The sequence below is a fragment of the Thermobia domestica genome, chromosome 7, assembly GCF_964235325.1.
Source record: "Thermobia domestica chromosome 7, izTheDome1.hap1.1, whole genome shotgun sequence".
NCBI lineage: Eukaryota > Metazoa > Arthropoda > Insecta > Zygentoma > Lepismatidae > Thermobia > Thermobia domestica.
Genome location: NC_137460.1, coordinates 54195452 through 54222033, shown reverse-complemented (window position 1 = coordinate 54222033; position 26582 = coordinate 54195452). Strand labels below are relative to the sequence as shown.

The 26582-nt window shown below is 38.2% G+C and overlaps 1 long non-coding RNA gene across 1 annotated transcript in view; it reads left to right on the top strand.

The window, feature by feature from the left end:
- LOC145690107 (uncharacterized) overlaps positions 1 to 25486 on the top strand; it is a 49035-nt gene extending 23549 nt beyond the window's left edge. Inside the window, exon 2 of the long non-coding RNA XR_014132169.1 lies at positions 25287 to 25486. This is a non-coding gene — a long non-coding RNA (uncharacterized LOC145690107). The remainder of the gene's footprint in view (positions 1 to 25286) is intronic.
- Positions 25487 to 26582: the final 1096 nt, after the last annotated feature.

The following is a 26582-nucleotide window of genomic DNA, read 5'->3' as shown; positions in this document are numbered from 1 at the left end:
CGGACGGATTAAAGGAAGGGCGGTCACTCCCTCCGAGAACATTTGAATACTTTGAATAATCGGAGTAAGAAACTAGAAATTGCGTAATCTAATAAGAAAAGTTTGTTGAAGTATACAAATCAAGACGCATTTTTAAGTGTCACAGCATTGTACTCTCATCCCCTCCCCTCCCAATTCCCTTCTGAAGAAGTTCTCTTTTGTTTCTCTGTTCCATATTAGCCTTTACACTTACACTTTCATTATCCAGTATTGATTTTTACCATACCATCTGCACAGAAGGCGAATAAGGTTTACGAGTCCTTCCTGACCCCTTTTTTAAAAATTGCTAATTATAATAAAATTTATCGAAAACAATTCATCTCAACGATAGAGATTTATACACATTCATTATTGCAATTTTAAAATAAACTCGCCACCTGTCGCGTATGCTAGCAATCTAATATATACGAATAGATGAAAAGTTAGTTTGAAGCCTTATGTATTGTTTTTCTGTAATTAAGTCCGAATTCATATTTGTTTCTATTGTTGCATCGACAAAAGTGAGTGCTAAATCGATTTAGGCTCGTTGGTCTTTGCGAGGTCCTCAAGATGCAAGGCCGTGGGCAGTCGCCCACCACTTGAACGCCTCTGCACTAGAGGTCTGCACGTGCTCGGGCCTACAAAGAATGTATCACTTCGGGCCCGGGAGGGGTTCGGCAGTAGCGTCATTTCAGATTTGGCTTGGGGGGCCAAGACCCCTTGATATATGTAAAATTTCGAGTTTTTCACTGATTTACTACTATGCTATTGATAAAATTATATAAATCTCAAACTCGGGAGGGGGGCAAATGCCTCTCCCTGTCCTTCTAAATGACGCCCCTGGGTTCGGGCTGTGAATTTTTAAATATACAACCATATTTCTCGGACTTTTTCGGGCCTAACTTTGTAAATATAGTGTAAAACGATACAAATTGCACCGTTCTTTCTGGAGACTTTTAAAACACAACTGCAAAATCAAACCTCGAATTGCTGTAAATAAAAATACAATTTTGCATTAATAATTAAGTTTCTGCAATTCGGGCTTATTTCGGGCTCATTTGATTATCACAGAGCTCAGTCCGGGCTAGGGCCTAAATGCTAAGACATATTTTGGACTCGGGTCGGGCCTCACATTGTAAATTCACAGGCCGGGCCCGGGCTGAAAATTCCGGCCCGTGCAGACTCTGCTCTGCACCCGCACACATTCCTTCCTAGTCCAGAAAATCTCCTCCCCCTCCGCATCGTCAATATGGTAAATTTGTTCCTCGTATATTTGCTTATTATTGTAAGAGAAGTTCAAACCAGAACTCTAAAATTTGTTCGTTCTCTGGGGTAATGTCAGTGTTGGGCAAATTTCAATTGAATTAACAATTAACAATTAAATTTACAGATTAATTGTTAATTGCAATTAACAATTGAAATAAGTAATGGTTAATTGTTAATTGCAGTTGGCCATTAAAACAAGGAGAATCAATTGCAATTGATCAATTGATTGAAAGTAATTGCAGTGGAAAGTAATTGCAATTGAATTCTGTAATTCAATTGCAATTGAAATTAATTGGCAATTGATTCAATTGCAATTGATTTCCACAGCAATTACTTTCAATTGATTGATCAATTGCAATTGATTTTCACTGATTAATTTTCAACACTGTAGTTCAGAGAGGGCATGGGCAATGAAAAATTTAGCCACGACCAATTGACTCACCACCCGTCGTGACCCACGACCCACCGTGACCCACTCTGACCCACACCCACCATAAACCACTCTTACCCACTGTGACCCACAGACCCACCAAAACCCATTGTCATCAACTCTGACCCATGATTCACGCCCTCTTCTCTACTGACTAAAGAGTTTAAACTTGTAATAAAACAAGCCTATAAAATTATCACTCATCGGAGTTTGAATTTTTACGATCAATAGCTCAAGCACCGCACTAATACAATAACGGCGGATCTGACCTTTCTAATATAAATAAAAAAGAGTTTGTTCGTGTGTCTATCTGTCTATCTTTGTGCGGCCTGTGGACGAGACGAGTGGACCGAAACTTTTCAAAATTTGGTCACGGGTAGCTTGGTCTAGGCCCCAGACCAAGACGAAGAGGTTTTTTTTTAATTCTTTACTAGGGGGTCTCCAGGGGACGTTTACCGGGACCGCCTGGGGACCAGACAAGTCGACCGAGAGTTACCAAATTTTGGTCAAAGATACCTTGGTCCAGGTCCCACACCAAGGCAAAGCTTTTTCGAAAAAATTCGAACCGGGGGGTCTCAGGGGGGCGTTTACCGGGACATGTAAAAGTAGTAGAAATGACCGATATCAGTGTCGATTTCATAGTTTGCGGTCGCTGAGATCAATGGTGAAACTCCGATCGCATTAACTTCCAAATTCACCGTATTCGGCTACGGGCTGTGGGTCAACGGAAGGGGGGGGGGAATGCCGAAACGTACAAGTAATCCAAAATGCCGATATTAGTGTCAAATCCATAGTTTTCCGCGGTTGCTGATATCAATGGTGACACTACCATTAGCGATGACTTTCAAATTCATCCACCGTTGTATGTGGGCCTTGGGTCACCAGAGGGGAGAATTCCGAGACATGTAAAAAAAATAATCGAAAATGACCGATATTAATGACAAATCCATAGTTTTCGGGATAGCTGAGCTCAATGGTGAACTCAAGACCACGTTTACTTTCATATTTAGCCCCATCAGCTAAGAAAGGGGGGCATTATAAAGGGATCATGAGACATGTAAAAATAATCCACAATGACCGATGTCAAACCCGTAGTTTTCGCGGTGGCTGAGATCAATGGTGATACTTTCATTAGCAATGATTTCAAATTAGCCACCATTGTATGCGGGCCGGGAGTCACCGGGGGTGGGGAATTGCGAGACATGTAAAAATAATGGAAAGTGACCGATATTAGTGTCAAATCCATAGTTTTGGCTGTCGCTGAGATGAATGGTGATACTTCCACAGGCGTTGACTTCCAAATACAGCCCCCATCGGCTGCGGGCCAGAGGCATTGTTTTTTTTTTTTTTTCAAAATTGGAACCAGAGGATTATAGGGACATTTACCGGCATATGTAAAAAGTAGTAGAAAATGGCAGATGTTAGTGTCACATTCATAGTTTTCGCGGTATTGGTTGGGGGTTGGTGGGGGCCAGAGAGAGATTTTTTCACAATACGAACCAAGGGGATCTGTGGGGGCGTTCACCGGGACATGTAAAGGTAGTAGAATTTGTGTCGAATCCATATTTATCGGGGTTGCTCAGACCTATAGTGACACCCCCGATAGTGTTTACGTTCAAATTCAGCCCCCATCAGCCTTCCCAATGAAAACATATATACGTTGTTGGATATATATTCACACAAAATATATCCAATGTTAGAAATGTTTCTTAATTGTTCTCCCGTTGTTCAGTTTGTTTACATTGATATTTTATCTGATCCGTTCGAAGAACGGGCATAACAGCTAGTATGAAATGGTAAAGTGTTTGTTATGGACCAAATTACAATGAATTCAATTATATAGATAATTATTATAATTATAACTAATAATTATTTCGTTGTTGAATTATAGAGCTCCTCCGTGGCTAAGCGGTTAGCGTACGCGCCTTTGGCGTGGAAGACCTGGGTTCGATTCCCGGCGGGAGCTCATGTGGTTCGGATTCCACGTGAATCAGTAGGTCCATGTCTCATATAGCCTCGCTGCTGACCGGGACGTTAAACCCCAAAATCAACTCAAAATCAAATCAACTTGTTGAATTATACATACTTTTCAGTGGAAAAATGATTAAAGTTAAAAGTCTCAAATCAACGTAAAGTAGACCAACGTAAAGGAAAAATGTATAAAATTTTCCATATAATTAAGCTTACAAACTTAAAATTTCCATGTAATTAAGCTAAATTTCCATTTTTGTGTCGTTTTGTGCGCCTATTTCCTCGTTTTCTGCGTCACCGGAAATGGGTCAATGTTATCCTACAAATATGGCGGAACAAGTTAATGCTGTTCCGTCAGGAACGATTTCGAGGTCGTTTCCTTCACATCGCCTTGTGCGTGTTTTCTACCGTTTTGTAAGCCTATTTCCACGTTTTGTGATTCAATGGTAGTGGGTCAAAATGGGCATTCAATGTGGGAAGAAAACTGATCCACTCTCCCACCAGTATCGAATTTCAAGGTCGCTTTTTTCGCATTGTTTAGTGCATATTTATACCGTTTCTGCGCATACTTTCACGTTTTGTAGGCCAACGAAAGTGGGTCAAAGGTGACCTACAAATATGGCAGAGAAAGACATATTCATTCCACTTTCAAGGTTCATTTTGACCTCTCCCACTGATGCACAAAGCGACACAAATCATGTATAAAAAATGTGAAGGAAACGACCTCATTTGATGGTGACGGAACAGCATTAAGTTATTCCGCTATACTTGTAGGCCATTTTGACCCATTTTTGTTGTCGCACTAAAGTGGAAATAGAAGCACTAAAGTGGAAATAGGAGCACAAAACGGTACAAAGCAGGCACTGTACGATGCGAAAGAAACGACCCCCCAAATTCGATAGTGGCGGAACAATGGCTCTATTTTCTCACACATTGATGGACCATTTTGACGCATTTCTGGTGATGCTCAAAACGTGGAAGTAGGCGAACAGAACGGTACAAAATACACACTAAATGATGCGAAAGAACCAACCCCGAAATTCGATAGTGGCGGAATAGTGAGCCATTTAACTCCCACTTTAAAGGCCCGTTTAACTCACTTCCGGTGACGCACAAGACGAGGAAGTAGGCACAGAAAACTTTTTAAAAAATAATCACTAAACGATGCGAAAGAAACGACCTAGAAATTCGACAGTGTCGGAACAATGGGTCATTTTGGTCACACTTTGGAGGTCCATTTTCACACACTTCTGGTGACGCGCAAAACGTGAAAATAAGGGCACGAAACGGCACGAAACATTCACTAGTCGACGCGAAAGGAAGGACCACGAAATTCGGTACGTATAGTGGTGGAGCAGTGGGTCATTTTCGTCCCACCTTCGAGGCCCATTTTGACCGTCTTCCAGTGACGCACAAAACGTCGAAGTACGCGCACAAAAGGTTATGCAATGTGAAATTAACGACCTCGAAAATCGATAGTAGCGGAACTCTTGGTCATTTTCGTCCCATCTTGGAAGCCCATTTTGACCCACTTCAGGTGACGCATAAAACGTGGAAATAAGGGCACGAAACGGCACGAAAATCCACTAGTCGATGCAAAAGGAAGGATATCGAAATTCAGTAGTGGCGGAACTCTTGGTCATTTTCATCCCACCTTCGAGGCCCATTTTGACCGTCTTCCAGTGACGCACAAAACGTCGAAATAGGCGCACAAAAGGGTACGCGATGTGAAATTAACGACCTCGAAATTCGATAGTGGCGGTACAGTGGGTCATTTTCGTCCCATCTTGGAAGCCCATTTTGACCCACTTCCGGTGACGCACGAAACGTGGAAATGGGGGCACGAAACAGCACGAAAATTCAGTAGTCGATACGAAAGGAAGGACCTCGAAATTCGGTACGTATAGTGGCGGAACAGTCGGTCATTTTCGTCCCACCTTCGAGGCCCATTTTGACCATCTTCCAGTGACGCACAAAACATCGAAATAGGCGCACAAAAGGGTACGCGATGTGAAATTAACGACCTCGAAATTCGATAGTAGCGGAATTCTCGGTCATTTTCGTCCCATCTTGGAAGCCCATTTTGACCCACTTCCGGTGACGCACTAAACGTGGAAATAAGGGCACGAAACGGCACGAAACATTCACTAGTTGATGCGAAAGGAAGAACCTCGAAATTCGGTAGTGGCGGAGCAGTGGGCCATTTTCGTCCCACCTTTGAGGCCCATTTTGACCGTCTTCCAGTGACGCACAAAACGTCGAAATAGACGTACAAAAGGGTACGCGATGTGAAATTAACCTCGAGATTTAATAGTGGCGGAACTCTTGGTCGTTTTCGTCCCACCTTGGGGGCTCATTTTAACCCACATCCCACGACGTACAAAACGGAAGTAGACGCACAAAACGGCACAAAACGATGTGAAGGAAACGATTTCGAAATTCATTGGTGGCGGAAGAGCAATAACTTGTTCCGCCATATTTGTGGGCCCATTTTGACCCACTTCCGGTGATCCACAAAATGTGGGAATAGGCGCATAAAGCGACACAAAACACGCACAAAAGATGCAAAACAAAGTACCTTGAAATTCGTTGGTGGCGGAACAAGTTAATGACGCCGTGAGCACCAATATAAGTATATACTGTAGTTCTTACCAGTTGGCGCGGTGGGTCAGTGGTAGAGCGTTCACCTCCGGTGCTTGAGATCCCTGGTTCGATCCCAGCTCGCGCAGTTTGTACTTTGTGGTGGACAAACACCGTGCTCGTGGATTTCCTCGGGGTTCCCCCGTTTCCTCCCACTTTCTTCATTTCATTCATTTCATATCATCACCGTCTCCTTTAGCCTAACCAGCATAATCGTGGGACGTAAAACTAAAGATTTCACATCATTTTTTGTAATTCTTACCATCAAGGCTGAGAACTGCACGGTCCAATTTTTTAGCCAAAGTAGAAGCCCAACCGGAATAGTGATGTCAACCGACTCGGATCGGTTCAACTGAGCGTACAGCTTGAACTGGCTTGGTTGGGATTACCCATCGACTGAGTTCAATTGAGCCAATGGCTTGAACCGGCTCCGTTGAAACGAGTCCATAGGCTGGATTCGAGTCAGCTTAACTGAGCCGATGGCTCGAACCGGCTCGGTTGGGGTAAGCAATCAGCTCGGTTCGGCTCGGCTCGTGTGAGCCATCGGCTCGAGCTGGCTCGGTTGGATGAGCTGTTGGCTCGGCTCACTTCTCGGTTCGACTCGATAAGTGAATAAGCTGTGAGCGATCCGCTTGAGCTGTTGACAACCCTAAACCCGGGTCGAGCAGTTTTGAACATGTTTGGCTGGAGTCCCATAACTTTTAATAATTTTTGGCTCGAGCCCGAATACTTGCTCCTCCTGAACTCAAACCAAGAACCTCGTGACCGATGTCGTTGCCTCCTGAAGATTTCTTGACGACCGAGATCGATAGTCAACTAATTTTTAGTATTCCGATACAAACCGCCTATATTCCATGTTTATACAGGTACACGGTGTTATAATGATAATTAATTATAGTAGTAGTAGTAGTATCATTGATAATTATATTGTCTATGTAGGATACTTGAAGATAGTAGTACTTGGAACTACACAAAGAATTTAGCTCGAATTGGCTCGACTCGACTGGAAACTCGATCCCAATTCGAGTCGAGTTGGGGGAAATTTTTCGAGCCGAGATCTCAAGTCGAGTTCAAAGATGTCTGCTTCGAGTCGAGTCGAGTTTTTAAAAAAAACTCGCTCGAACTCGTTGGTACCCATTCCTATTGTATGCATGACGGGCATATAGAGTTCTTTCGAGGGGGATAGTAACCACAAACATAATATATTTTAAAAAATACTTAGTTTCCCGGCTTTCTTCCCATGGGGGGGGAAGGGATGATAGGTATCCAGCATTTCTTATAAGTACCTTATTTGAAATATGTAAAACAGTAACAAGTGGACAACACAATACACATACATTTTCTTATCTTCAGTTTTAATTGCTGATTTCAATTGCAATTAACAATTACAATTAACAATTAAAAGTTTCAATTGCCTGGTGACCAATTAACAATTAACAATTGACGAAAATTTAATTGCAAATTTTATGATTGAATTCAATTGCAATTGAAATTAATTGTCAATTACAAATTGAAATCAATTGCAATTGAAATCAATTGCAATTGATTTTCAGAGCAATTACTTTCAATTGATTGATCAATTGCAATTGATTTCAATTGATTTTGCCCAACACTGGGTAATGTAAGTAATGCAAATTAAGAAAGATATGCGTAACATACAAATGTCAAAAAAACTTGATATCAATTTGAATAACCTTTTACGTAATGTTTATTTTAGAAATAATAAACTTATGCAAGTATATCGAGGCATCTGAAATTTAATGTTAAATAGTGGCGAGTGAGCCAGAAGGGGCGTGCACTATTCAGTTAGTCAAAGAACTCATATATGTAGCTTGAAAACTAATACTATTTAAACCAATATTGAATTAGACAAATTTGATCACTCTGGCCACAGAAAAGGCGTCACCTTCTATGGCCCACCCATCGCATGATGGGAATGAAAGACAGAGGAAAAATGACAAATTTGTAAAAAGTAGGATAACCATAATTGGAAATAGTGTGTGTATTTTTTAAGGAGGAAACCCAGAAGTACATTCTCGATATAATAATAATAATAATAATAATAATAATAATAATAATAATAATAATAATAATAATAATAATAATAATAATAATAATCTTTCTCACTTCAATCATAGGTTGATGCGCAAGAAGGAAATTTTAAAACTTTTCTCTCCCCTGGGAGAGCTGTTTTATAATTTGATAAGGTCTCTTCTTCGTAACTGCATCTATCCCTGATCGGGCCGCGGTGGGTCAGTGGTAGAGCGTTCACCTCTAATGCATGGCGTCCTTAGTTCGATCTCAGCTCGCACCAAGTGAACTTTGTGGAGGACAAACACCATGTGTGGGGGTTTTCTCGGGGTTCTCCCGTTTCCTTCCACTTTCTGCATTCCAGCATTTCCTTCTTTTCACAACATCACTAGCTCCTTTAACCTACCAGGCATAACTGTGGGACGTAAAACATAGATTTTTCTATCCTTGATCTTCCACTTCCTGGTTTTTCTTCTGCCTTTTCCCCTATCAACATGGTGATCCAATCGGAGTGCCGAATAAGATGTCCAAGCATGCTGTTTCTTTTTTTTTTCCTATTATCTTCATGATCTGTCGTCCTTCATTAGCTTCCTTTAGTACGTCTTCATTCCTTTTCCTTATACAGTATTATTATTATTACACAACCACACAAAATAAATAAAAGTTTTGTGCACTGGACCCCAGGGTATTGATTCTATGTATTTTGGTACCCAGAACCCAAATTTCGAAACTCCAGGACGATTTGACCGTGTCAACTTTGTTTTATGGGCGAAGAACGTAAGTGCTGTTTTACGTTTGCTTATGTTTATCGCCCATTTAAAAAAATATCACGGTCAATCGTCCTGGGGTTTCGAAATTTGGATTCTGGGTACCAAAATATTTTGAATCCATACCCTGGGGTCTGGTGCACAGAACTTTTATTCTTTTTGTGTAGCTGTGTTATTATTATTATTATTATTATTATTATTATTATTATTATTATTATTATTATTATTTTCCATGCGTACATTTTCTCGAAAATATCCTCCCCCTAAGAGATGATCAACAATTCATTCCTGAATTGTACTCAGCTTCTTTTCCTACTAATGACTATTTAGGAGTTTTTCCTTAGCTGAATCTCGTTATATTGTGTCTCCATTGTACGTAGAATAGGATTCGATTGCCAGTGTAAGCTCACAACTTCCGAAGTTGAGTCAACATCGTGAAAGAAATGGAGAACTATCCGAATAAAGTGGTAGCGATCTCTGGCCAAGAAAGACGAAAGGATTGTTTGATGTCATTGCACTGATCACGATCTTCTAGGTTGTGAATGTTTACCAGCTGGCATGTCCAGGCCCCTATGGGCTGTATTGCTGAGTTTAGATTTTAGACTAATAAACAGCTGTCTTTAGAAAATAACCTTGTAACACAAATATGATAGTCATGAGTTCCGAACCATAGTGTCAAGTGGTATAAATCTCACTTGGGTGGTAAAATTTGTTATTAGACATTCGTGGAAATCAACTGCTCTGTTAAAATATTTCAGTTTTCTAACATTGTTATGCCTAATTATTATTAAGCATTAATAATTAATTATTATTAAGAAGGAGCTGAAAATCGAGAAACATGGAAGAAATATTTCAAGGTCCAAACTGAAAATTAAGAAGAAACGAAAAAAATTTCATCAGTCCCAGAACCGGCTAAAAGGCAGAATTAATAATAATAAGAATTTTAAAATTTCGTTCTTGATTATAAGAATACATTATACATTATAAAAGTCGTATACAAAGAAATGTATACATCCTAGAAATAGTATATACATATCAACGAAATACCTTACTACTGTCAAACAACATTTGTACTGTGTACACATTTATATTAATTCTATAGACTGTCACGTCTTTTAATCACGTGGCTCCCCAGCTTGCCTAACAACGATGAGCAAACGCCAATGATTTGAGTATTTTAGTAGGGAATCGAACCTAGAATCACGCGAACAGGAGTCAAAAGTTCTAACCACAAGACTATGGAACCCCTTAGTATGACGTTATGCTTGAAATTCAAATGATTCTACCAAAAACAATTATCAACGAAATAGTTTATTACATCTCTAACACATTACATTTATACTGTGCATACATCTATATTGATTACATTATGAAAAGGAGTAGAATGACTATATGCCTGAAATTAAAATGATCCTACAAAAAGCATATTTTTCAACGAAATACCTTCCTATTGTCATGTATACGGGTAATTTTATTCGTGGGTGGAAGGAGGAGTCGCCCGAAGTAAGGAAGAAATTGTAACATTCGCTCCCATGAGCAAATATTATTATGCATTTTCAATATATAACGTTCAAAATTATTTTATATTAAAATATTTATTTTTGGCAGAGTCAAAGTTTCTTTTTTTTAAAGTAAACATCCCTTCTCCTAACCTCCGAGAACCGTTTGCCTTCCATCGATCACCCACTTTCACCGAAGAAGGGTCAGTAAGGTTCCCCCCTACTCTGGCTGAGGGAAGCACACCACCCAAGTTGCAAAACGTATTTTTTTAAAAAGAAAGCAGAGAACTGGACAATGGTCATCTACTCTACTACGCCATCCTTCACAACGGATTTTCTTTTAAAATAAACCAGCCACTAACACAGAGAGTTTCTAATTTTTAAATTTTCAAAGAAGAGAGAAAAAAAAGATTTTTGTTGGGGGTTAGTTGAAAAGCACTCAGGGAAGTTAGTTGGTACAAGATCTTAGTGGTGCAAAGACACCCAACTCAAGATTCCTACATTCCGTTCACATATTTTTTTTTGTGTATTAAGAGAAAAATCAGAATGTGTGGCTAAGAGAACAATTGTGGTGCTTTGTTAAGGTAACTCGCGTGACAACTCAATTTACATTTACTCGCTCCAGAACCATAATATATATTTATAATCTATATTTACATACGTACAAAAAAAAACTATATCATTCGCAATTTTTTTCTAAACATTTTCTTTTTTTTTTAATTTGGTTAAACGACGTACTAAGTGGCAAAGTTACATTCCCGCTTCATAGTGGTGAGATAAACACGCGTACATTAGTGCCTGATGGAGAAACTGAGTGAAGGTGTACGATCAAATTAAGAAATATATATATATATATAAACAAAGAAAGAAAGACTAGATGACCAGTAGTGGGGAAAACCTTCCAAGAATTCTCGTCTCGAGAGGAGGTAGCCCGAGGATCAGAAAAGACTCATCTGCCAGAGATGCAGCCGTCGGGTTATGAAGGAAGGACTTCCATGATCCACGGTGTAGTGTATAGCAGGAGCTACATCGCGTGCAGTGTAGTGTGGTGGCTTCGCAGCACTGAGGTAAATACATCTAAAGTGGACGATCCAAAGATGCAAGGCAACGGCGAAAAGGTAGGAGAAGTTTTAAACATTTTTCTCCCTCGTTACGATTCAAAGCCGGAGTACTTTGGCCGATCCCATCCGCTCAGCTATCAACTCTGTGTAGCATCAGGTCTGAATAATTATCAATATTCCCATTTTCTGTCGTGGGACGGAAGGAACGATTTATAACCTTTATTTTTTTTTCAAATTTACATACAATAACCAGGATGTGTTTTCTACATTATTTTTATTTTATTATCATGACCATGAGGAACATAATTGGAATTTCTGCTATGATTAATTAACGTTTTGTAATATATTTTAAAAATGGAATTATACCTTAGTGTAAAGAAGTTAACACATCAGATCTCAGTTCAGCATTTACAACTTTTTTTTTTTGTAACATGAATTTATCAAGTATACTGGTATTCGTTTTAATCCTGGTAATGCAGTGTTGTAAAAAATATTCAAATTTTTAATCATTGAATAGGCATTATTTGCAAAGAGAAAAGTTCTTTTTTTTTAAGTATGTGGTTGTAAGCTTACTGTTACTAAAATATGAGAAATGTGTCAACAATATATAGCCAGGTCATATAAACTATGAATACGAGTAGTGTTTAATGACAAGAACATGTAGTCAGAAGTTATGTCCAACCGTACGTAGTTCATATAGACCGAGCGATGGAGAGTAAATAAGAAAAATGAAATAAATATATATATATTGCGGCATCAAACTATGAATTGACGTGACTCAAATTAGATTAGCTTAGATGAGGAATATTAGGCTTAGGCGTATCCCCGCAAAAGAAATATTTACAAGAAACGTATCTACAAATTCAAATATCGACATTCCCCAGCTGGAGTACTTGGCCAAATACTCGTTTAACCTCCTTAATTACCACCATGAATATTTGTTTAAATATATATATTCTGTGTATATGTAAATGTGTATGAAAATACCGTATATTATTATTATTATAGAAATAATTGATATCATTAAATGTCTTGTCTTGAGGTGATTTATTTTTTTTTAATGCTGAATATGTGTATAAATTTGCTTATGTGATTATTATGTAAACCAATGCATAAACAATAAGGTTTCAGAAGTGCACGTCTGTCCTATCTTCCTTTCTATATTTTTTTTTGTAATTGTTCTAATCTTGCTAGCAAGTCAAAACCTATTTATTTTTCTAAATCCAAAATTACATAATTATCTCTCGTTAATTCACCCCTTTCTACTTTCATCAATTTCTTTTCATGGTTCTCCTTGATAAATATGTGTTTCATGAGTACTTTTATATTCGCTAAAACGATTATTTTGTTATTGTATCAAGTTAACAAATCATAAAAACAGAGAATTCATTTCAATCTTTCTTTGTAACTGTCCTAAACTGTCAAAATAATATTGTTCTAGAAGTGCTCTGATTTTGTAGTATGTTATAAAAAAAATAATAATAAAAATAGTAGAACTACAAACAGGAAGCCGAAATCCTTCAGATTTCGTGAATAGTACCAAATTTAGCATCAGTATAGAAAGATCTGGTTACTGAAATATCCTTATTTGAACTTATTTGAAGGGATTGAGAACATTTGTTTAAAATTGATTTTTTTTAAAATCTATTTTTTTTAGAAATCCCTGTCATTGTTATTTTGTTAACGAATTTATGATTCTTTTTTATTCATTTTTAAAACTTAAAAATAAATTTGATCACTGTTACCGAAATTTCATGTAACTGTTGTCATTATGCATTGCCATTTCAACTTTCTACCCTCTCCAAACTTTGATAGATCATTTTTTTAAATTGTTGCACCAACATAGTGAGAGACAAGCTGAGCTGACCGTTTCAGGCTTAACAATCCAAATTATTCTTCTTCATTTGATTTCTTTTTTTTAAATTTTATTCACTCAGCAATCATTATTATTATTATTATTATTATTATTATTATTATTATTATTATTATTATTATTATTATTATTATTATTATTATTATTATTCACTTGCTGCATGTGGGATAGTCAGCACAGCCCGTCTCTTGAGTACCAGACTAGTATGTCATATTTCTTTCAGCTTTGCAGCATGTGGATATTCTGCGAACATTAACCGGCGATTTCTATACCTAAACTTTCGTAATAACTACGCGCCTACTTTTTCCTAGCGCCCTGGTTACACCGTTTTGGGGAAAAAGTAGAATATACATTAGTTAATAGTATCACTTTTACTTTCTCTTTTATCTTTCGGAGAACAATAATCAATTTTAAACTTGGAGACCTGGAGTTCGAGCCCCGTGGCATTAACTTCAGCTCTCCATGAGCTACATGCATATTGGTATGATAATTAACGCATCCATTCACAGGAATCGAAATCAAATTTATCCCATCATAAATTTGATTCCCCCATAATAGTCTCTTTTTATAAAATACAATACTCTCCTATCTGATAATTGAAATCATGAATAAATTTTATTATTATTATTATTCTTTCTGTATATGTTCATTTTCGAGTTAATCATTCCATATCGGACTCCCGAAGAAAAAAAAACTATCGAAACAACTTATTGACCGTGCTGATAGCGACTACTCCCCGTCACGACACCGTTTTTCAGTTTTGTTAGTGTTAGGAAAAAGAAGAGTGAGAAAGAAGAGTAGCAGAGGGAGGCAGAGAAAAAAAGAAAAAGAGAAAGAATGAAGAAAGATAAAGGATTGGAGGAGAAAGGATTACTGGATAATTCAGGAAATATAGTAATGAACTTGAATGGTTATTAACGAAGGATCAATTCCGAAGTGATCCGGAAATAGACACATGTCCATAAATACGAGCCTGATCTGGGTCCAGGCGACTGCACAAAAGGGAGTTGCCCAAACCCAGCCCAAGCTAGGTGAAAATGGAATTTAATTGGTTGTAAGGTAATCCTGAATGGTAAATATTAACTATCCAGTCTCTGAACTCCATACTCTGAGATCGACCACACATATGAATTAGCTTGGCGAGACTTCTTTTTTGGAAGGAGAGAGTACCAAATTCTTTTCCTCTTTGATTCCTTCATTTTGTCACACTTCTTGCAACACAGATATTATAGTACAACGACAGTAGAATTTCCAGTAAGTGCACTTTGCAGTTCGTTTCAAAACTATTCTAAAACTCAAGGGTCACAAAATCACCCTCCCCTCTTTCCCTTTTTGAAGGGATCTTTCGGGGGGAAAGGCGAAAAATGTGGAAACAATTGGATACAATTACTAAGAACATTTTCCTTCTTCCTTCACAAGTCTCTTGTTTATGGTCATTTCGTCTTGTGTGATAAGGCGGACTTCAGAACACAAAATTGCAACGCTCCAGATTCCCTACCCAAATTGTCACGCGGTTCGTATGTCAGTCTTCGAGTTTCTTCAAAGAATGTTACATTATCTGCCATGAGATCTGCAAACGATCTCCATTGTATAACTGCTATCTCGATAGAGGCGGTGGACAAAACTGAGGACAAAGCTGCCCAAAACAAGTTTTTGACAAAAAAAAAAAAGGAAGAAACAGGGACAACATTTGTTTTTAGCCAGAAGCGCTCATAAATCACTACCACGTGACGCGAAGATTATTAGGGCTAGAGGTTCAGCAGAGAGCTCTCAATTCCTGGAGAAATTCTATCCTCTACGTTGCCAAGTGTAAACGGAAGTATACATTATAATTAATCTAAATTGATCTGAGGCATTAAATCAAAAACAGAAACCATGAACATATAGGTATTGCTGTTGAAAAATATCATGGAAAATTTTGAGACGGTAAGTGCAATATCTTGTTAAATATTCACATAGAAATATCTACGTGTTATCTTATAGGGATCCTGAAACACTTGCAAGTGGGTAGACATCCCCTTAAGGGGTGGGCCAACGTACCCCCTCCCAAATTTTTCAAGGGGTGCATTAATATACCCATGTCTTATGAAAGGTAATGGACTCCTGTATACGCCCATATAACCATATAGGGTAATAACACCTCATCAAAGGGATAACTTAGGTCGAAACCAAACACGTGGTACAACGTATTGCTTACGTTTATATTTTTGCAATTGTGTACCCCTAGAAGGGAACGAGGTGGACCACCCAAATTTATCATGATACATATTAGGGTCCGGTACTATAATACCAAATGTTTAAATTGGGCAATTTCCAAAATTTAAGGGGTGGGCCAACGTACCCCCTCCCAAATTTTTCAAGGGGTGCATTAATGTACCCATGTCTTATGAAAGGTAATGGACCCCTGTATACGCCCATATAACTATATAGGGTAATAATACCTCATCAAAGGGGATAAATTAGGTCAAAAACCCCCGAAATTGAAATTTTTGGCAATTTTTTACCCATAAAAGGGAACGACATAGACACCCAATACTGATAGAGGTACATACTATGGTCCTAGGCTACCACACCCAATTTTTAAATTTGGCAATTTCCAAAATTTAAGGGGGGTGGTCCTATGTACCCCTGCCAAAATTTAGGGGGTGGGCCAAGGTACCCCTGCCAAAATTTAGAGGGGTGCTCCTAGGTACCCCTAGGTCATTGCCCCCGGGCCAGGTCATTGACCTTTCACCCCGGTCATAAAAGAGAGTGAGGATGAGTCATTCGCGCCAACGCCGACCACTACTACTATGTCAGGGGCGGATCCAGGGGGGGCGATCGGGGCGATTGCCCCCCCCCAGAAGAGGAAGTTTTCTTATTTTTTATATATAAATAAAACCTATCCCAAAGTTTGGAGCCTTTAAAAGTAGCAGTATGACAACCCACCGCTTCCCAGAAGTCGGTCCTGGATCCGCCCCTGGGTTAGGTTTAGAATTTTTTTCCTGCACCAAGATATATAACATGGGTGGTAACAATAAGTTGTAATCCACTCGTGGATGTACCCATGAGTGAACCAAAACCTGCGTTCACCATCCATTTTATATATTTTGGTGCAGAAAAAAACATTTTCTGAACATAACCAAACCTGACTGAAAATGTGGCTTTCATCGTTCTTCCCATGTACTACTCATATTTGAGTGATATATGAATTTGTATATTTACACAAAGTGACAGTTTCTCACAAACGAATGCGTTATACTGCCCAGTACATACTTACAATATGCTTTATATTTGTGGCCACTAAATAGTTTTATTGTTACTGACACCGAGGTTCACATCACTGCTTCCTTTGTAGCCCACGAAACACACGAGAATCAGCGAGCTCTGGTAGTATACATTTCATATAAAACCATCGCAGTTTTGGCACAAGGTCATTGAGGAAGTCTTCATTACGTTCTATTGTTATAATGGCATAATTTTCATTCTGATTACTAGGTATCTCACTTGCTACAGGGATGAACACGAAAAGATCACACTTCTTCATCCCAGCACAAAGCATTTGCTGTTGAATTTGGTAGTAGTACGTGTGGTTTTTTGGGAGAAAAAAAATTTCATTATTTCTTGTGAAAATGTCATATATTACCTTTTACAGCGCATGACGACAGTAAGATTTCTGTGATTCGGCCAATCCCTGTTCCTACTTGCAAATGCCTGATTTATAGCATTTTCGCTATTAGTAAGCACTACTGAGGTCAATAAGAGTTGAATTAGATCTTTGCGAGGGGCGCATTGTTATAGCATGTTTTCTAACGCACAAAGGGATGTTCTGAATGGGGGCAGCTATGTATATGTTTAGCCAATGGAGCCATTTGTATCTTCGTGGCTTTGCACTCTAACTCCAAATAATAATAATAATAATAATAATAATAATAATAATAATAATAATAATAATAATAATAATAATAATAATAATAATAATATAACTTTTGCCTCCTGAAAATAACCAGATGGTAAAGTTATGGTCGATACATTTTTGGAATTCGAAGGCATTTTAGAATGCTTGTCTATCATCTGGCTATCAGAAATAATTGATCACCATTTTCTCTACATATCTATAATTTTCTTACAGGGTAGAAACACCTCCTCGGAAGAGAGAGAGAGAAAAAGAGAGAAAGTGGCCGAACTTGGGTTATTGAACGTGAGGACAGAATGTTTACATTCGCATTGACACCTGCTGTGAAAACGGTCCCTTCATATCTCTCGGGACGAAAACAGAAGAAAAGGGCGGGCGCGGATGCCTTACCTTCGTCAAATTTTGACAGGTGGACTTTAATACTTATATTAAAATACTATTTTTTAATTGGCGTATCAGATATGGTTGTGATTAAAACTATTAGAGTCGTTTCTTCTCAAGGAATAAAACAAAACAAAAAGGTTGATCTTTCTACCATAATTGGTTCCAAAGTTAGACATATTATAATTTGTATAAAAAGAAACTAATTTATTTATTTTTTAATAATTTATTTCTGCTAAACTAGCAGACAAATATACAATTTAAGTATTTCAACGCGTTAATAAACTTCTGTAGAATGCTGCAAAATTTTTCTTTCCCATTAGAGATACCTAGTTCCTTAGAAACTGAGGAAATTCGGTAGCCATGTTCTCCCCATAAGGTCCAATATAAACATTTTTGTGCCGAGAAAAGTTAGATCATCCCGTTAACGAAACACACAAATATCACGAGATATGGAATTTAAAGTGCGAAATGAATAGAGATAGAAATAAAAAACGGGATGCATGAAATAAGGTGTGTGAAATCTTATGTGAGAAATTAAATTAAAAAACAGAAGAAGAAAAAAACAGCATTGGTATGTATTATTATTACTTTTCAATGTAAAAATCTAATATTCATGTAGTATCTACGTTTGATTTTCGTTTAGCGTCCCTTTCCAGCAGCGAGGCTATTTTGTGATAACAATAGACAACAAATACGCTTGGAGAACAAGCCTTTATTGTTAATGCAGTTTCTTTGATGAGATTTCTTGTCACTCACTCCGGAATGAACCGAGTGTTTATAACGTACGTTGCATTATACTTTAAGTCGACGTCACGTATTATACAGCCTCTGTGCTCAAAAGGGACGCTGAAGTCCAGAACAACCATCAACATAATAGCAGAACAGAAAAGAAAGAAAAAACATAGTTTTTCGGCTGACAATTGTTGTCTTTATTTGTTAATGTACTAAACATTTTTTTAAAATAGAGTTAACACGAAAATTGTGGAACATCAGGGTACTCATATGGTTAAAAAGTAAAAAGCATGCTCGAGACGTAACAGAAATATTTTGTTTCTCGTACAATTGATAATATTGTGCACGTCGTTGATATTCTAGAGATAACAACTGAATGTTTTCTTACATAAAAAACAACTTAAACAAAGTTATCTTGCCATGGAATTCTATCTACGTCGCTTACAAAATACCGGTAATCAGCCCATCTGTTTCTGCTTCCGTTTGCTGTGTTGCCTCCTTTTGGTGTGCTACACGTATTGGGGATTTCCTCAAACCCTTCTATCGTTAAATGTCACAATTATAAAAATGTCTCATTTTTCTTGCCTTAGAAATGGATTATTCGGAAACACTAAATCCATTATTTTTATTTAAGAGTTTACATTAAGAATTTCAAATCTCCAATCTAAGCGAATACTCATATTGAACACTTCTCAATATATAACGGGAAATGTCACTACTATAGGAATGAAATGAAATCCTTGAGTTTTACGTCGCACGCTTATACCGGGTAGGCTAAAGGAAATAACGATGATGATGATAAATGAATGAAATGGTGGAATGAACAAAGTGGAAGGAAACGGGAGAACTTCGAGAAAACTCACGCACACGGTGCTTCTCGCACCACAAAGCCCACTTGACCCAAGCTGGGATCGAACCAGAGGTGAACACTCTATCACTGAGCCACCAGACCCCACTACTATAGAAATCCCCCATCTCCCCTTCAAGAGAAAATTTTCAAAGACGCTGAAACCTGTGCTCCATTATTTTTATTATGAGTTTATATGCCGAATTTTACATCTCTAACTGAAGCGAATCCTCACATTCGGTAATTTGTAAATAAATAAAGGAAATTTTACTATTATTGAAACGCCCCCTCTTGAGCGGGATATTCGGGAAGTCTAAAATAAATGTCTCATTTTTAATTTAAAGCCACCAACTATGTCAAAAAATCGAAATTAGTAACGAAACTACGCCAGTGGCCGCTAATAACATCTGAAAATGTCTATAAATAGGTCTTCGAATGTTTAACTTTCTGTGCTCTTACAAACGATAATTAGTTAACATAATTAACTTACCTTAATGTAACAGTCAGAGCTCCTCCGTGGTTAAGCGGTTAGCGTACGCGCCTTTGGCGTGGGAGAAGCTGGTTCGATTCCCGTCGGGAGCTCATGCGGTTCGGATTCCACGTCAATCAGTAGGTCCATGTATCATATAGCCTCGCTGCTGAACGGGACGTTAAACTCAAAATCAACTCATTAATGTAACAGCCAACATTTCAATTGGTGGTATCGCAAGTCTCATGAAAGTATCTTCTGCTTTAATTTTGTCACTTATTTTCGATAAGAGTTCATCAAATGAAGTGATGCTCATGCGAAAATAATTAAATAACTTTTCTTCGTCATTGCGCTAATCAATAAACATGGAAGAAAATTCATCTTTAAGCAGTCGTGAGCTTACGTACGGATGAACCCAGTATCGTCTCTGTTTCTTCCTTAGGATTTTACTGGCTAAGTATACGAAAACAGCACGTTTTCTTCTTTCAATTTCCATCTTCATTCAACTGCAGCTGAAAATAAAATGAGCTGTTTTCTATGTCTATGTGAAGTGGTTGGAGTGAGACGCCCGCACGAGTCTAAATACTATACAATTGCTATACATTTCTTCGACAACATCACCCGAACACTTCGTCTTGATTTCAGTTTTGTAGTGATCTTTCAACGGAAATGTTGCTCGTCGTTTTAAAATTTCACAAATATTTTTTCCTGTGTCAAACATGTTAAAATTATAGTGAACTGATAGTCAGACAGTGAAACGGCGCAAAATGGCACTTTTATTGCGGCAGGAAACGAACAATCTAACATCCTAAGACTAAAATATGTCTGTCCTCTGCTGTGTTGCTAATCCTACAGGTTTGTCAGTAGATCTACTAGATTTTCAAATTACCTACTGATCTATGGATGGATTTTTAAAAAGCTATTAAATCTGTTGAAATTTAAGAGCTGGATTTAGATTTGGTGAGGCCCTAGGCTACTGAAGATAATAGGACAATTTATGTGTCCAGATTAACGTAGAACCCTATATACAGAAACGAAGAAACCAGTGATATTTTAGGAAGCAGGGTAGCAGAAGGAACCCCATTACATCATAGGGGCCTATACAAACTAAGCACTGTTGCTATATGCAAATCTTACTGCAAAAGGTTACCAAGCAAACAGCACGAGTGCATATGAAGCATTATTGGGCTGTATTTGTTTTACTTCAACTTAATGGCAATCGAGCATTACAAACGAGTTAGGGCTATTTTCGAGATGCCAAAGGCTGTATAGAGCGGCATTCTTATATGGATTTATTGTTGTACGCGTGTTTTAACGTGAAACCAAAGGCCATTAGAGAGCGGTTCACGTCCGGAGACAGATGCTCCTTGTCACTCCTAAGGCTCATTTTCCCTAAATTTAAAAGAAATATAGGAAAAATAGACTTATTCTGAACTTTATTAACCAACCCTCGTATACTTCCAAACGTTCTAGAAACTCTTCTCTCATCACTTTGGAATGTCTCCTCGTCTGTGTTAGTAAGCCTCCGTCAGTTTTTGTGACCAAATATGGACATACGTTGCAGAGACAATGATTTCCTTTGTGAACGCTCTCTGAGTCCGGAAAAACGGGAAAGTTGCAAAAACACTTTACTTCTTGTCATCGCCCAACGCTGATTCGATTATTTAAAACGTCCGCATTTCTTCAGCCAAAGAGTGTGAACCTGGTATTATACGTCATCACCGGGGACCTCCAGCCCCGAAAAAATGTATAGCATAGTGAACTGGACAAAGGAGGTAGTTCGTAACAAGCAGTCTGAGGGAGTCTTCTTGCTCCTAATTTCCGCGCGTAGTGCGCTTATACGAGAGCAGCGTTCACTGCTGCCTAAAACATAACGTGCTCATCTTCGAGTATGACGTCTGCATTAGTGAACAGATATATATTATTAATTACAAAAGGCTTGAATTTGTGAATCAGTTAAGCAGTTAATTTAGAAACAGTGCGACTTATGGTCTAATACTAAAGTGTTGGAAGTTGAACATAATAGTTTTATTTACGAAAACGTTTCAATACGATTAGTCAATCGGAGTTGTTATTCACCATAACGAATGTAAGCCAAGCCCCAAAGCACGAGTCGGCCGAGACTACGGATTCGATATTATACTCAAAGCACCACTTGGGATACTTACTGAGGAAAGATCAGTCGGGACTCAAACCTAGGACTTCAACCCCTGAAACAGCGCACACATTTGGATACAGGACGTCGAGGGAGCAACTCGTAAGGCTAGCCGAAGAATCACGTGAGTCAACTTTTAGTTAAGCCACGCCACCTCATCGTAATTAATAATGAATTGTTAATTATGGGTATGTTTGAAACTTGAATGCATGTAACATTTGTGCTTATACAGTAACATTATATTCTTTTTATAAAAAAGAGTGATTTTATCATTTGTTGCACAGTTAATATTTAGTTCTATTATATGTGTAGCTTAACAGATATCTTTACGTTGTCTACATTTTCGTCTGCCGTGTTTCCAGTCACCGCAAGTCGGAATTGTGGGCATGGGCAGTGACCATAATCGTCGTAGCGTAACTGGAAATTAAGATTAAGAAAAGGGGAATGTATGAGATAAAAAGTCAATCCGAACCACGACGCATACCTTGGTCACAAGGCAGAAGAAAAGTAGGTAACTAAGTGTTGAATACTGAAAAGTTGAAAAACGATGTTCAAACGAGGAAAGAATAGGTGCAGGCAGTGACGCACGGTGGGAACATATTAAACGTTGCTTATAGCAAGCCCCAGAAGAAGCAGTAGGTTACCGCGAACACTTTTCGTTAAAAAATTCGAAGAAAAATGTTCAAACAAGGAAAGAGTAGGTGCAGGTAGTGACGCACGGTGGGAACATATTAAACGTTGCTTATAGCAAGCCGCAGAAGAAGCAGTAGGTTACCGCGAACACAAAACTGCTAAGAAACCATGGGTTACAGAGCAGATGTTACAGAAAATGAGGGAGAGGAAGATGTGGAAACAGGTTGATACAGAAGAGGGCAGAAAGATGTACAGAAAGTTAAATAATGAATTACGAAGAGAAACAGACAGAGCGATGGAAGAGTTTTACAAAAGAAAATGCGAGTACATAGAAGAATTCGAAAGAGTTGGGAAATATGAGGAAATATACAAGGAGGTGAAATCTATGGAATTTCGGAGGAAACATGGGGATATTATGATGGCAGTAGAAAATAAGAATGGGAAGGTAGTCAGCGAGAGAAATGAGGTCATAGGAAGGTGGAAAGAATACATTGAAGACTTATATGAGAGTAGGGATATACCGTGTAGCCTAAATGTTGAAGTAGAAAATGAAGTAGGCGAGGATGATAAAGGATTTAGTATTCTTAGGGATGAGTTTGAAAAGGCTACATCCGAGATTAGGAATGGAAAGGCAACCGGAATAGATAACATACCAATCGAATTCATTAAAAATATAGGAGACAAGGGAAAGAAATAATTGTTCCGACTATGCAATGAAATATATGAAACAGGAGAATGGCCAAAAGACTTTCTGAAAACGATCATGATACCGATGGCTAAGAAATCGAACTCAAAGAGATGTGAGGATTATAGAACTATTAGTCTCATATCTCATGCAGCTAAAATTCTGCTCCGAATACTGAACAGAAGGTTATATGAAAGAACAAATAAAAAAGTTGAGGAGGAGCAGTTCGGGTTCAGAAGAGGCAAGGGCACAAGAGATGCAATTGGATTATTAAGGGCGATCGGTGAAAGATTTATAGAAAAAGGGAAAGAGATGTATGTTATATTTATTGATCTTGAAAAGGCTTTTGACCGCGTGAATTGGGAATTGTTGTTGGGAGTTCTAACGAAGATAGGGTTGGAATGGAAAGATAGAAGACTTATAAGAAACTTATACATGAACCAACAAGTAAGTGTTAGGATAGGGGAAAAAGTGACGGAAGACAGTGCAATTGGAAGGGGAGTTCGACAAGGATACTGCCTCTTGCCAACACTATTTAATGTCTATCTAGAAGAGATAGTGAAAAAGAGTTTACATGATGATGATGGTATTTCGGTAGGAGGTAGAATGATTAGATGCATAAGATTTGCAGATGATATGGCGCTTGTTGCAGAATCTGAAAAGAAAATCAATAAAATGTTAGAAAAAATGAGAAAGGGCTTTGAAGAATATGGGATGAAAATTAATGTTAGAAAGACAAAAGCCATGGTGATTGGAACGAAGGGGTCTGTGTCAAATATAAAAGTAGGAGGGGAGAAAATAGAACAAGTGAATAGTTTTCGATATCTGGGTAGTATTCTTAGTAATAACATGAAGTGCGAACGTGAAATAAAAGCAAGGATAGGAATGGCGAAAGAAGCCTTTAAGAGGAAGAAAAGTCTGTTTTGTGGGACCTTAAAGAAAGAGTTGAGAAAAAGACTCATAAATGCTTCGTGTGGAGTGTTGTACTGTATGGGGCGGAAACGTGGACATTACGTAAAGGTGATGAAAATCGACTGGAAGCCTTCGAAATGTGGGTGTGGAGAAGAATGGAAAGAATTAGTTGAGTCGAGCGCAAAACGAATGAGAGAGTGTTAGAAATGGTGGGTGAGAAAAGAGCACTTTTAGATATTATTAGGAAGAGAAACTGGTTGGGGCATTGCGTAAGAAAAAATTGTATCACGAGGGACGTCCTAGAGGGTATGGTGTCGGGAAAGAGAGGGAGGGGGCGAAGGAGACTACAATTAATGGATGATATAAAAACAGAAAGATCATACGCGAAGACGAAGAAGTTAGCGGAGGACCGTGGAGCATGGAAGCTTCTCAGCTGCGGCAAGTGACCTGCCAATAAAGGCAGAATACCTATGATGATGATGATATATTTTGGAAATGTCCATTCAATTTTTTTCCTTTAAGTTTTGTCTATCCCCAGAAAGTGGGGCCCTAAACTATAGCCTGTTTAGCTTATACGTAAATCTGGCACGGTTTATCTACGTTATAATTACCATTATGCACTATTATGTAATAATCGTGGCGCTACTTTGCGGAGTTACACAGTAGTCCCGTTATATTTAATTCTAATAAATAAGTACATTTAATGGACAGTTGAGCAGTGATGGGTAATTTGATTCTTCTCCCAGAACTGATTTATTTACCATCACCATTAAAGATTCGTTCATCTGGATCTACTTCTTTGATTTCGCATTGTTAATGATCACGAGTTCCTTGGTTTTACAATTTGATTCCTCCAAACAAGGAATTGTTCCTTTCTGTATCGAAGATTTTGGTTCTGGTAAGTTGAATGAATCTGAGTTCCCGTATGGCTCCCCAATATGTATTCTTCCTCATATCGAAAGTAGCAGAAACTACTTTTATCAATTCAGAAGTTATTACAAAGTTTCTTTTTTTTCAGTGAAAAAGATGGGAATGATTGAAGGAGGAAGCTGAAGGAGGAAGCATACAAGGAAAGCTTGCGGTGTTTGAAGATACAGAATATCCAGAATACTCCATTTTTCGGAATAAAGGCAATATTATATGTAAAATAAGAGCAAAGCAAATATTGTTTCTTCGTTTGAAGTCTTCTATTTATTAAAATATGTTACTATTACTACACGTTGAAGTTTCTTTTTATTTCTTTCGTTTCTTCTCTCTTTCTTTCTCTCTGGTAGAGCGTTCACCTCTAGTGCATGGGGTTCTTGGTTCGATCCCCGCTCAAGCCAAGTGAACTTTGTGGTGGACAAACACCGTGTGCGTGGGTTTACTCGGAGTTCTCGCGTTTCTTCCCACTTTCTTCATTCCACCATTTCATTCATTTCTCATCATCACAGTCTCCTTTAGCCTAGCCGGCATAGGCGTGGGAGGTAAAACTGAACTCTCTCTCTCTCTCTTTTTTTTTTTACATGACAAAATAAATTAAAGAAAGGTCAAAATAAGTAGCTTTTCTGCCATATTTAGTCTCAAAATTTATTCAAATATAAATACCAGCAACTATAAAACAAGTCTCATGTATCTTGAGTCCATTTTATTCTCATGGACCCATACAATTTATTGAATTTGTGTTGCCTACATTTTCGAATTTAGACAGACAGATGTAGGGTGACAATCACCAGATTTTCATGTTATGAACAAACATTGCTGCTTCTCTGAGAATCATTCTTGATTGCTACATAAAGTCTGAGCAGTTACAGAGGTTCGAAAGGGTGGAGTATCGAAACCCTATCTTCTTGTCTCTAGAACAAATGTATTTTAGTGCGAGAGTGGAAGTTTACAGTCCACTGCTATCTCACCGCAAACTTCACGTACCGCACAGTGAATTCTTGTCTGCTTCTTGCCACGCAATGTTTCAATCTTAGTGAACATTCTCTGATCGTCAATATATATATTGGATTCTTGGGTTGGCAACATTGGTATTGTGTCTATTGACGATCAGAGAATGTTCACTAAGATTGAAACATTGCGTGGCAAGAAGCAGACAGGAATTCACTGTGCGGCACGTGAAGTTTGCGGTGAGATAACAATGGACTGTAATACAGTTTCTACTGATGAAACGTGGGTATGATACTTGGAGCCGGAGTTGAAATCACAGTTCAGCAAACGCAGAGCTGCATCTTCCCCATGACCAACAAAATGTCGACGAGCTCAATCAAAAGTCAAATAAATATTGACTTTTATTTATGATAACCAAGGAATCATCATAACAGTTCCTCGT